A 12,097-nucleotide genomic window follows, 5' to 3' on the forward strand; every position below is an offset into this window, starting at 1 on the left:
ACACTTTCTCATCAAGAGGTTTAGTGAATATATCCGCTAATTGCTTTTTGGTGCGAACATGCTTAAGATCAATGTCACCCTTAGCAACATGATCTCGAATGAAATGATGACGAACTTTAATATGCTTAGTTCGAGAATGTTGCACAGGATTATGACCAATTTTGATAGCACTTTCATTGTCACAAAGCAATGGAACATGTTTCACATATATCCCATAATCTTTAAGAGTTTGGGTCATCCAAAGTAATTGAGCACAACATGAACCAGCGGCAATGTATTCCACTTCGGCGGTGGATAAGGATACCGAGTTTTGTTTCTTGGAGGACCAAGACACAAGAGATCTACCAAGAAATTGACAAGTATCCGAAGTGGACTTTCTATCAACCTTGTCTCCGGCATAGTCCGAGTCGGAGTAGCCAACAAGATCGAAAGAGGCCCTCTTAGGATACCAAATGCCAAAATTTGGTGTATGGATTAAGTATCTCACTATCCTTTTCACGGCCTTAAGATAACATTCTTTAGGAGCAGCTTGATATCGTGCACACATGCACACACTTAGCATAATATCGGGACGTGAAGCACATAGATATAACAATGAACCAATCATAGAGCGATAAACCTTTTGATCAACCGGTTCATCATCTTTGGTTAAGTCAAGATGTCCACTAGTAGGCATGGGTGTAATCATACCTTTGCATTCTTGCATATTGAACTTCTTGAATAAGTCCTTGGTGTACTTCGTTTGAGAAACAAAGGTACCTTCCTTAGTTTGCTTGATTTGCAACCCAAGAAAGAATTTGAGTTCACTCATCATAGACATCTCAAACTTCTCCGACATTAGCTTTCCAAACTTTTCACTAAAATGAGGGTTAGTTGAACCAAATATAATATCATCAACATAGATTTGGCACACAAATAGTTCTCCATTAACCCTTTTTGTAAAAAGAGTATAATCAATTTTCCCAATTTCAAAGCCTTTTTCAATAAGGAACTTGGTCAAGCATTTATACCACGCTCCAGGAGCTTGTTTAAGACCATAAAGAGCTTTGTGAAGTTTGTAAAAATGATTGGGTTTCTTAAGATTGACAAAGCCGGGAGGTTGCTTAACATAAACTTCCTCCTCTATTTCACCATTTAGAAAAGCACTTTTAATGTCCATTTGGTACAAGGTGATATCATGATGATTAGCATAGGCAAGTAAGATGTGAATGGACTCAAGTCTAGCAACGGGAGCATAAGTCTCACCATAGTCCATACCTTCGACTTGTGTGTAGCCTTGGGCGACGAGACGTGCTTTGTTGCAAACTACTTGTCCATCTTCATCTTGCTTGTTGCGAAACACCCATTTGGTACCGATGATGTTGTGGTTGTTGTCGGGCTTCTCAACCAATGTCCAAACTTGGTTCCTCTCAAAGTTGTGTAGCTCTTCATGCATAGCATTTATCCAATCCGGATCTTCCAATGCTTCTTCAACCTTCATAGGTTCAATGCTAGAGATGAAAGAATAGTTTTCACAAAAGTTAGCTAGACGAATTTTAGAGCGAGTGATTCTCCCGGTTTGAATGTCATTATAGATTTGCTCGACGGGATGATCTTTAGCAATTCTTGCTCGAACTCGTGAAAGCTTTTGCTTGGGTCTTTGTTGAACATCTTCTTCAACTTGTTCTTCTTCTTGGCCTTCTTCATTGTTGGCGTTGTCGTTCTCTTGTCGTGGTGGAGAAGGAGGTTGTTGACGTTCATCTTGATGCACTTCCTCGTTTTCTTCATCTTGGTGTGTCCCACTTGTGGATGCTTCCGTATCAACTCTTGGTTCACCTTGTCGTGAAGTAGAAGCTTCCACTTGGACGGACGAGGTACTCTCCTTCACCTCCGTTGGATGGACCTTGCCAATAGACAAGTCTTGGATTGCTTCCGAAGGATCTTTGTCTCCTACATCAATTGGCAATTGCTCTACTTGCGAGCCGTTAGATTCATCAAACTTCACATCTACCGTCTCTTCAACCTTTCAGGTGAAATTGTTGTAGACACGGTAAGTGTGAGAGTTTGAGCCATAACCTAGTAGGAAACCTTCATGAGACTTAGGAGCAAATTTAGAACGATGATGCTTATCGAGAATGTAGCACTTTGAGCCGAATACTCGAAAGTATCCAACTTGGGGTTTGTTACCAGTGAGGAGCTCGTATGCCGTCTTGCCGAGTAGCTTGTGAAGATACAAGCGATTTGTTGCATGACAAAGCTGTCTCAATCGCTTTTTCCCAAAAGTGCTTCGGTGTCTTGTACTCATCAAGCATCGTTCTCGCCATTTCGATGAGCGTCCGGTTCTTCCTCTCAACAACTCCATTTTGTTGAGGTGTGTACGTAGCCGAGAACTCGTGTGAAATCCCTTCTTCGTCAAGAAAGGTGTCCACATTTGCATTCTTGAACTCTGTTCCGTTGTCGCTGCGAACCTTCTTGATCTTCACTTCAAATTGATTTTGGGCCTTCCTAGCGAAGTTTTTGAAGATCTTATGGACCTGCGATTTATCATCGAGAAAGAACACCCACGTAAATCGTGAAAAATCATCAACTATAACTAGACCAAAAGAATTTCCACCGAGACTCTTGTAAGAGTTGGGACCAAAGAGATCCATATGAAGTAGCTCGAGTGGCCTCCTTGTGGTCATAATGTTCTTCAAGGGATGCCTTCCTCCAACCTGTTTGCCTGCTTGACAAGCACTGCAAAGTCTATCCTTATCAAATATGACATCATTAACTCCAAGGATATGATTCCCTTTAATAAGCTTGTCAAGGTTTCGCATACCAACATGACCTAATCGTCTATGCCATAACCAACCTTTTGAGGATTTAGCAATGAAGCAAGTTTTAGGTTGAGCCTTTTTAGTGAAATAAACAATGTATAGATCACCTCTACGTATACCGGTAAAGACCATTTTATGATTGTCTCGACGAAACACTTGGCAATCAACTTCAGTAAATAAGACATTGAAACCAAAGTCAGCAAGTCTAGATACTAAAAGTAAGTTGTATCCAAGAGATTCAACGAGCATAACATTTTGTATGGAGCTATCATGTGATATGGCCACCTTACCGAGGCCAACCACCTTACCCTTTGAGTTGTCACCGAAAGTGACATACTTTCGAGGACTATCATTATCAGCAAGCTCACGAAACATGTCTTTATCTCCGGTCATGTGATCGGTACATCCACTATCAAGAACCCATTTCGTTCCTCCTGACATATATCCCCGAAGATTTTCCATAAGACCAAAATGTCTCATCGCATCATCAAGGTCGAAGTCACTATCATCATCCTCATCATAGTATCCATGTTCAACATCATCATGTGGTGGATCAAATCCTAGAGAGGGTGATTCGTTAGAGTGAGTTTGACAATGATCTTGCTTATGAATTTTTATAGCTTCGGAAATAATATCACCAATAATACCAACATTTCCTTTGGCACGCATAAGGTTTGTAAGCTCAAATAGACGATCACCAAACATAGGATCACTAGTATTCATTTTACTCAAAGCAATAGACTTATGGAGAATTTCATCAAGATTTTTCAAAGAATAATCTGGAAATCGTTCCTCAAGAAATTTTCATATAGTGTAGGCACATTTAAGAGTAGGCAAACATCCAATCAAGTTTCTAGGCAATCCTCTAATAATAAGTCCGGCAGTTCTAAGATTCCTAATCATGTCAATTGACTCATCATGGGTAGGATGCATAGGATCAACATGAGGTGCACAAGGGCTAGCAATGTACTTGTTCAAATGATATTGATTGAAAATTACAAGCATCTCATTTTTCCACTCATGAAAATACTCTCCATCAAGAATAGGCACTCTATGTCTAAGACTCCCCAAAGTAGACTCATCCATCTTCCTCCAATGGTGATTAAACCAAGGAAATGGAGACCAATGCTCTGATACCACTTGTAGAACCTTGAGAAGAGGTGTCTAGAGGGGGGGTGATTAGACACTAAGTACCAAAGTTGCAGTTTTTAAATTTCCTTAAGTTTAAGTGGAGTTTAGGCACAAGTTTAACATTCACAACATATAGCAAGCAAGCATGCAAGAGTATATGGGCAGCGGAAAGTAAAGCATGCAACTTGCAAGAATGTAAAGGGAAGGGTTTGGAGGATTCAAACGCGATTTGAGACACGAATGTTTTTGGCGTGGTTCCGATAGGTGGTGCTATCGTACATCCACGTTGATGGAGACTTCAACCCATGAAGGGTAATGGTTGCGCGAGTCCACGGAGGGCTCCACCCACGAAGGGTCCACGAAGAAGCAACCTTGTCTATCCCACCATGGTCGTCGCCCATGAAGGACTTGCCTCACTAGCGGTAGATCTTCACGAAGTAGGCGATCTCCTCGCCCTGACAAACTCCTTGGTTCAACTCCACAATCTTGTCGGAGGCTCCCAAGTGACACCTAGCCAATCTAGGAGACACCACCCTCCAAGAAGTAACAAATGGTGCGTTGATGATGAACTCCTTGCTCTTGTGCTTCAAATGATAGTCTCCCCAACACTCAACTCTCTCTCATAGGATTTGAATCTGGTGGAAAGAAGATTTAAGTGGAAAGCAACTTGGGGAAGGCTAGAGATCAAGATTCATATGGTAGGAATGGAATATCTTGGCCTCAACACATGAGTAGGTAGTTCTCTCTCAGAGATAGGATGCTGGAAGTGTAGGTTTGATCTGATGGCTCTCTCCACGAATGAAGAGGTGGTGGAGGGGTATATATAGCCTCCACACAAAATCTAACCATTACACACAATTTACCAAACTCGGTGGGACCGAATCAACAAACTCGGTCAGACCAATTTAGCAAATTTAGTGACCGTTAGGATTTTCGGTGGGACCAGACTGCAACTCGGTAGGACCGATATGGTTAGGGTTAGGGCTTAACGTAATCTCGGTAAGACCGATTACACAAACTCGGTGGGACCGATTTTGGTAATTAGCTAACCAGAGAGTTGGTCAGGCAAACTCGGTGGGACCGATTACTCAAACTCGATGGGACCAATTTTGGTAATAAGTCAACCAGGAAGTTTGCATTGTAATCTCGGTAGTACCGATTGCTCAAACTCGGTGAGACCGATTTTGATAATGGACATGCATAGAGAGATTACAATCCCATCTCGGTGAGACCGAGATCCCTATCGGTGAGACCGATTTGCCTAGGGTTTGTGGCAGTGGCTATGTCATCAAAACTCGATGGCGCCGGATAGAAAGAATCAGTGGGGCCGAGTTTGACTTTAGGTTTAGGACATATGTGTGGAAGTGGGAAAGTAGTTGAGGGTTTTTTGGAGCATATCGCTAAGCACTTGAAGCAAGAGGCTCATTAAGCAACACCTCATCCCTCCTGATAGTATTGGCTTTTCCTATAGACTCAATGTGATCTTGGATCACTAAAATGTAAAATGAAGAGTCTTGAGTATATCTGGCCATGGGCCGGGTCGGGCCTGAAAAAACCCACGGCAGAAAACTGAGGCCCAGGCCCTCCCAAGCCCTATCACTAGGCCTACTTTTCAAGCCCAAGCCCGACCCATATGGTAAAAAGCCCTAAAAAGCCCTTAGGGCTTAGGGCCGTGGGCCGGGCCTCTTCCTTAAAATGCCAATATGCCAAGCCCAAGCCTGTCCAGGCCCTACTGGTGGGCTCAAAACTCAGGCCCAAGCCCGGCCCATGGGCAAGCCCATCGGGCCTAGGCCCTGGATTTTAGGGCTGGGCCTGGGTGGGCCGACAGGGTCGGGCCTGAGATGGCCAGGACTAGTCTTGAGCTTGAAGCTTGAGCCAATCCTTTATCCTTAGCATCTTGAAGGAGTTCCCACATCCTTTAGTCATGCCACTCCATTGTTGAACTTATCTGAAACATACTAGATAAAGGTGTTAGTCCAACACGAGATATGTTGACATTAATTACCAAAACCACCTAGGGAGCAATTGTGCTTTCAGCCTCCCTTGCACCGAAGAGGAAACTGGCGCTCTACGCCCGCCTGGCGCCCGCCTGGCCTTGGTCGTCATGGCTCACGCCAACTGAGCCTCGTGAGGTGCACCTTGCATAGAACTCTCCGCCCCTCGGAGCCAGCCTAGGAGGTCGATCCCCTTGGGGGTCTTGGTGTCGTCCGCCTCGCGAGGCTTGGCCCCTCGCGAGGGTCTTGAGTCGTTGATGCTGAAGCTGGGTCGTACCAGTCCGTCGATGGAGCCACGCGGTGGGCCGCAGGCAGACAAGTCTGGATACCCCCATATCCAGAACGCCGACAGACACAATGTTGGCTTCGCCCCTGATCAAAGCGACGGCCGACAGGTGAGACGAGAGAGAGAAAGGCTAGTTGGGGAAGCGAGGAAGAGGCATGTAGATGTCGTCCATGTATAGGCTATTAACGAACTGGCGGCAATGGGCAGGAGAGGTACTAATTTGTTCATGGGCCTTCAGGTCCTTTTTTATTGTTCTATGCATATGAGTTGGCAGCTGATTGGGTCAGACTCAATTTTTTAATGGGTGCAAACCTGATAAGTAGTACATACATGTACGTGTCAGGCAGTTCATCTGAACCCAATGACACAACGTTGGCTCCGCCCCTGATTAGAAGATGTCCCTTTGTCCATTGGCGGTGCCAAGATCGGGCCGGGCCCGAGCAAGCCCCGGGCCAAACACTAGCCACCGTACTAAACAATGCAAAAGTTGCTACAATGAACTAAGGAACCTAGCCTCACAACCCAGTCCAGGCCACTGCTTTTGTGCATGACACTAGAATGAAAAAGAAGCTAAAAGTGCAGATTAATGAGGCATGAACACTCGTCTATACAATTTTTGATCGCTTAGTTTGGCTTCTAGTAGGATCTTCAGCTTTTTTAACTACATTTCAAGATGCCTTTTTCCGAGACATTTCACTTTGCAAAGTAAAACAAAAATGCTCATCTAGAAAAAAATGCTTCCTTTCCGTAATCAGTGGAGTGTCTTTTCTCTTTCTTTTCTTCCAACTGGGCATTACCCCTTTCCACTATTTTTTATAGCGGAAATACAATTATTCAGTAACCAAATTTTTTGATCAGTTTTCAGTAACCAATTTTTTTTAGGTAATTCAGTAACCAATTTTTTTGAGGGATAGACCGTATGAGAAGGAAAGGCCGTCTCCTCCTGGACCGTGCGCCCTTTGCCAACTAGAAGGTGTGCTGGGCCGTGCGCTTTCCTTTGCCAACTCCCCGCCCGATCGCGGCGGCAGTCGTGCGCGAACCGCGAAAAATATTCCCCAATCTCCATTCCCCGCTCTAACCCTAGACACCGACAGCCCGTGCGGCGCGGCTGCCGGCTGCCCTGTTGCGGCGGGAGACGAAGCGAGGCCTCGCGATTCGCGTGCTCGAGGGAGGGGAGGCGAGGCGAGGCGGCGGGGTTCCCTTTCGTCTTGGGTCTCTTGGTGGCTTGCAGGTCGACTTGGTGGCGGTGAGCTCCGACCCCCCATTTTTTGCCGCCCTCAAATCGCTGAGCGCGCACTCGCAAGCTTTCCATCTAGTATCCGTCGATTGATTCATGTTGGTTATCATTTTGTTCCTTCGCTTGTTTTGCTGTTCCACGGCGCCGGAATACAGCAGAGAACTGTTTATACATCTGCATACTACCGTAGCCGCTGAAACTTACAGAAGGTGCAGAAATTGCTGTCTATGACTGGTCCTCTTTGTCGTCGATGCATGTCTTTTCCAATGCCAACAATGCATTATCTGCTTGTTTTATCCAATGTCTCAATGTAAGCTATCTCTAAGTTGTATGGGTGTTGCGCTGATGCACACATTTCGTTGTGCGGAGTGTCATTCGGGGCGTGTGGCTAGAATTTTGCCGGCAAATTTTAGCGGTGTCGCACCCACTTTGTGTTTCATCTATGCACCTTGATATGTGTATCTCACCATGCTTTTAGTTTTAAGCTAGCTTGTCTTTTCAACTTTGCAGGCATCATATGTGTATCGATTTGTTTATGGTTATTGATCAGTAGCAACACAGGGCTCCATGTTTGCTACAGCTGGTGCCACTTACTTCCTTCTTTACCAATTCTAAGTAGATAAACTAAAACATCTGTTAAACTTTACCTAAACTTCATGTTATTTTCCTGCAAATTACTTTAATCATAAGCTTTACTCACTTCTCCCTATTGTTTTTAAATGTGTCTACAGAAGGATTTGGTACCTAGGCTTCCTCAAGATTGCTTACTATGGCTTCTGAGGAAACCAAACCAAAGAAGCAAAGAGATGAGGAATGCATTATAAACGGTCTCCCAGGAGAACTCATTGAGCGGATATTTTTGAAGCTTCCAGTGAGCACTTTGTTGAGGTGCACTGGTGTTTGCAAGCAGTGGCACAAAATCATCCGAGATCCTCAGTTTGTCACCTCTCACCTCCAGGATGCGCCCCAATGTGCCTTCCTATTCTTTCCACAAGAGTCAATCTCAGGTGAGCCCCATCCTGCTGATGCTATCCTGATTGACGAAGCCTGGCCGCCATCAACATATGCAGTGCCAGTGATTGGGCCTGACGATCTCCTTTGTGGTTCATGCAATGGGCTTCTTGTCTTATACACAAAGTCATCAACACTCAAGGTAGCTAACTTTGCAACTGGTGAATGCCTGCATCTTGAGAAACCTGTAAAGAATTTGAGGGGTGATCACTTCTTGTTCTACAACTTTGGATTTCACCCATTGACAAAAGAATACAAGATTACACACTTCCTTGGTGATCCTGTTGTGGGCAGCACTCGCTCCCATAATAATAGCAGATTCAGCGTCATTCAAGTTTGCACACTTGGTGATGAGAAATGGAGAGACATCAAAACTCCAGAAGCCCTAAGCTTAAACTGTGTAAAAAGCTCTGGAGCAGTCAATATTGATGGAACAATGTGTTGGCTAATTGAAGACATGGTAGCTAACTGGCAGCATGCAGTTATGACCTTTGATCTCAGTGAAGAAAGTTTTGCACGGATACAACTGCCAGCAACTGTACATGAAGATTGTGCAGGTGGCGGTCCCCGTCGGTACTGGATCAGAGAGATAGATAGGAAGATATGTATAGCAACTGCTCAAGCCTGTCCTTCTCTTCCCAGAAGGCTTGTTGGTACGCTGCAGATCTGGGAACTTGAGAACAAAACGGAGCAAAGGTGGAGCCTGAAGTACAATATTCAGTACTCTTTACATTCCGGGTCCAAATTTGGTTCACATGAATAAGATCATACTGCAACGTCGCGATGGCAACCTATATTCCTATGAGTTGCTCGGGGAGAACTTCAATACTAAATTGTGTAAGATGGCAAAGCTGTTAGATTTCAGTCCCCACAAGCCTGACAACATGCAATCCTATATCTGTGTGAAGTCACTTGTACGTTTAGATGTATACAAGAAGACTGCCATTGCGCGTAGGCCAAAACAACGGGAAGGCTGGGAATTGAAGAAGTGGGAGGCATGGGAGCACCAGCTCTCTGATTATGAAAAATTGTGGACTCGCCTTCATGGTCTGCTGTCGCGTATCTTGGATGATGCGATTCGACAGGATATAGGCATGAAAATCAATCAAATATGTCCAAGCCTTCCAAATCAGGTAATTCTTTATCTAAACGAAAGTCAGCGTAGCTTTTATTTTCAAATTTTAAGTTTATATATTCAATGATCATTTGAAAAGCAGAAGATGTAATGATTGTTTAAGTGTACCCTCATCATTGGTCATGTTTTGCACGAGACTCCAGCAACCAAGGCCCCTCCGGCGGCTTAATTGTGTGGCACATAAGCAAGATAGGGAAAATTTATCTGCTTGTTTGGATATTTATGAAGGTATAGTGTTATAAATTTACAAGCCAGATCATTGAGGACTTTTCCTTGAAACATGTCAAATTAATAAAGTTAACCTGTCTACAGGCATCGAGGGAGGCTTCAAAGAGTATCATGAGTGTGATACTTAGTGCTGTAGAAAATCAGGTAAAGGTTTACATTTGGTCTAATTTATTCATGTTTTTTCTTTCTGCTATAGCTTGCTAGTTCTTGTCTCCTATATCTGTTTTAATCTCTTCCACCATAAATAAGCAACTATAAGCAAGATAATATTGTTACCTCTCTCCATACAAATGAATGGCCTCCCCTGCAATACAATTATTTTCCATCCCATATTTTAATTTATGCATGCACTTGTGATTTAGTTCTTTGTGCTAACTTTGCAAGTTGTCTAGTTACTGTGTTCATTGGGCTGTCAATTAGGTATCACACAGTCAACATATCTTACATCAATCTTACATCAATAAGAAATATTTTTTTATCAAGGTTTATGTAGGTGCCCTAAATTTGTGAGATGGGTTTCATTGCAAAACACTTTAGGTGTTTATATTTTCAGACCTACGCATATAGATATAGATATGCCAAACTGTAAATTTTATCTTCTTTGAATTGCATGTTATTGTCTGCAGTTCCATTCTTAAACGTTTGCTAGCACACTCAGTGAATAATGGTTAATTGAGCATGGCTCTGCTGACAGGGCATCGAATTATAGGTTATACTTTGGTTGCTATCAAGTACTGCATTAAAGAGGTACTTAAAATTGTTCTATATCATACACCTATATATGGCAGACAAATTCGAAAATGCCAAATGGAGACCGAGCTCCATGAAGGCCTTAATTTGATAACTTCAAAATCCAAACTTTTCACTTTCAAAAAATTCTGAAAACAAATACACATATACCTAAAGACATAATGTACATGTGTGTAAAATTTCAGGTCGAAAAACGTTAAAATGCGAGCTACAAAAAAAAAACTGGGGCTTTTTAGCATATGTAGTGTTCATCCTCAAAGTCCATGATATTTTTTATTTTGTGCAGCTCGCAATTCAAGGTGTTTGATCCTGAAATTTTACACACAGACACATTACATCCTTGTATACATGTGTTTGTTTTTTCAGAATTCTTTGAAACTAAAAGGTTTGAATTTTGAAAATTTTGAAGTCCTTGATGGAGCTCGGTCTCCAAAATGCCCTACTCAGACAAATTAACATAAGAAGTTCTGAAGAACATCAGAGTAGTAACCATGGATTGATTGATTAACGTCGAATTTTTCATTTCCTACTTCCTTATTTGAGCTTTGAATTCACAATTTAATGACATGATTAAACTGTCTGTGCACCTTATCTTTCTTTGAGGAAAAGAAAATAATGAAGACTCAGACCCTTCCTTTTTCTGGAATGGGTTGATGAAAGTCCCATTGTCTTGTATTTGAACCTTACTCATGTTTCAGAGGGGTGCTTGGGGCTCAAATGCTGGCATTTCTTCTCAGAATCACAGTGAGGGCGATGATGCGAAGGCTTAATACTTCAGAATTTATCATGAGGGTGATGATGTTCAACACTTGTTTCTTTTTGTCACCGAGGGACTGTTTACCTCTTCTTCCTGTAAAAGTGTTCGTTCTGACGTACCGTCTGTGTGCTGCTATTTATTTTTTTTTTTCGTTTGAATTTCAGTCCTTGTGATCTAGTTAACTTATTGGTCGATTTGAGACCTTGAAGAATTTGCGGGACAGCGAGACATTTGATCTGAAGGTCAAATCAACTCTTGCCACTGAATATGCTTTGAAACATTACAGAATGTTGGAAGTGGAAACTTTGTAATTGCATTACAATCTTATATCCACGGATGAAAGCATACCTTTGACAATGCACGGCCGTGGAACGTGTAGAATCAAGCAGGTTCAGATCCTCTGGAGTTTTAACTGACTTATAGGCTGTTACAAAAGCGTGAATGACGATTTGTCTAATTTTGTTTTTGAAAATTCGGGATTGCTGGATACCTTAGCGGCAGCTTTTCCTGGGTCGTCCAATTGTCCGGTGCGCTGCTTTTTTTTACAGTTGAACGCGATTGCTCTATGATTTTCTTTGCTATTATCCCTTTAGTTTCTGTGGGAGTAGGTGCCTCCAATAGATGATGTAAAAACGTTGTGCCAGCCCATTTACTTGTCCCATCAACACCGTTGCCTCTTTCGCCATGAAGAAACAAAAAAACCGATTCCTTTTTTGTCTCGGCATTGTTTTTGCCTTAAATATTGAACACTTTCCGATTGAATATTGGTG

The 12,097-nt window shown here is 42.8% G+C and overlaps 1 pseudogene; it reads left to right on the forward strand.

Moving 5' to 3' along the window:
* The first annotated feature begins 7,234 nt into the window (after positions 1-7,234).
* Positions 7,235-11,676, forward strand: LOC119310520 (annotated as a pseudogene).
* The last annotated feature ends 421 nt before the right edge of the window (positions 11,677-12,097 follow it).

This window comes from Triticum dicoccoides, chromosome 5B (assembly GCF_002162155.2).
Source record: "Triticum dicoccoides isolate Atlit2015 ecotype Zavitan chromosome 5B, WEW_v2.0, whole genome shotgun sequence".
Taxonomy (NCBI): domain Eukaryota; kingdom Viridiplantae; phylum Streptophyta; class Magnoliopsida; order Poales; family Poaceae; genus Triticum; species Triticum dicoccoides.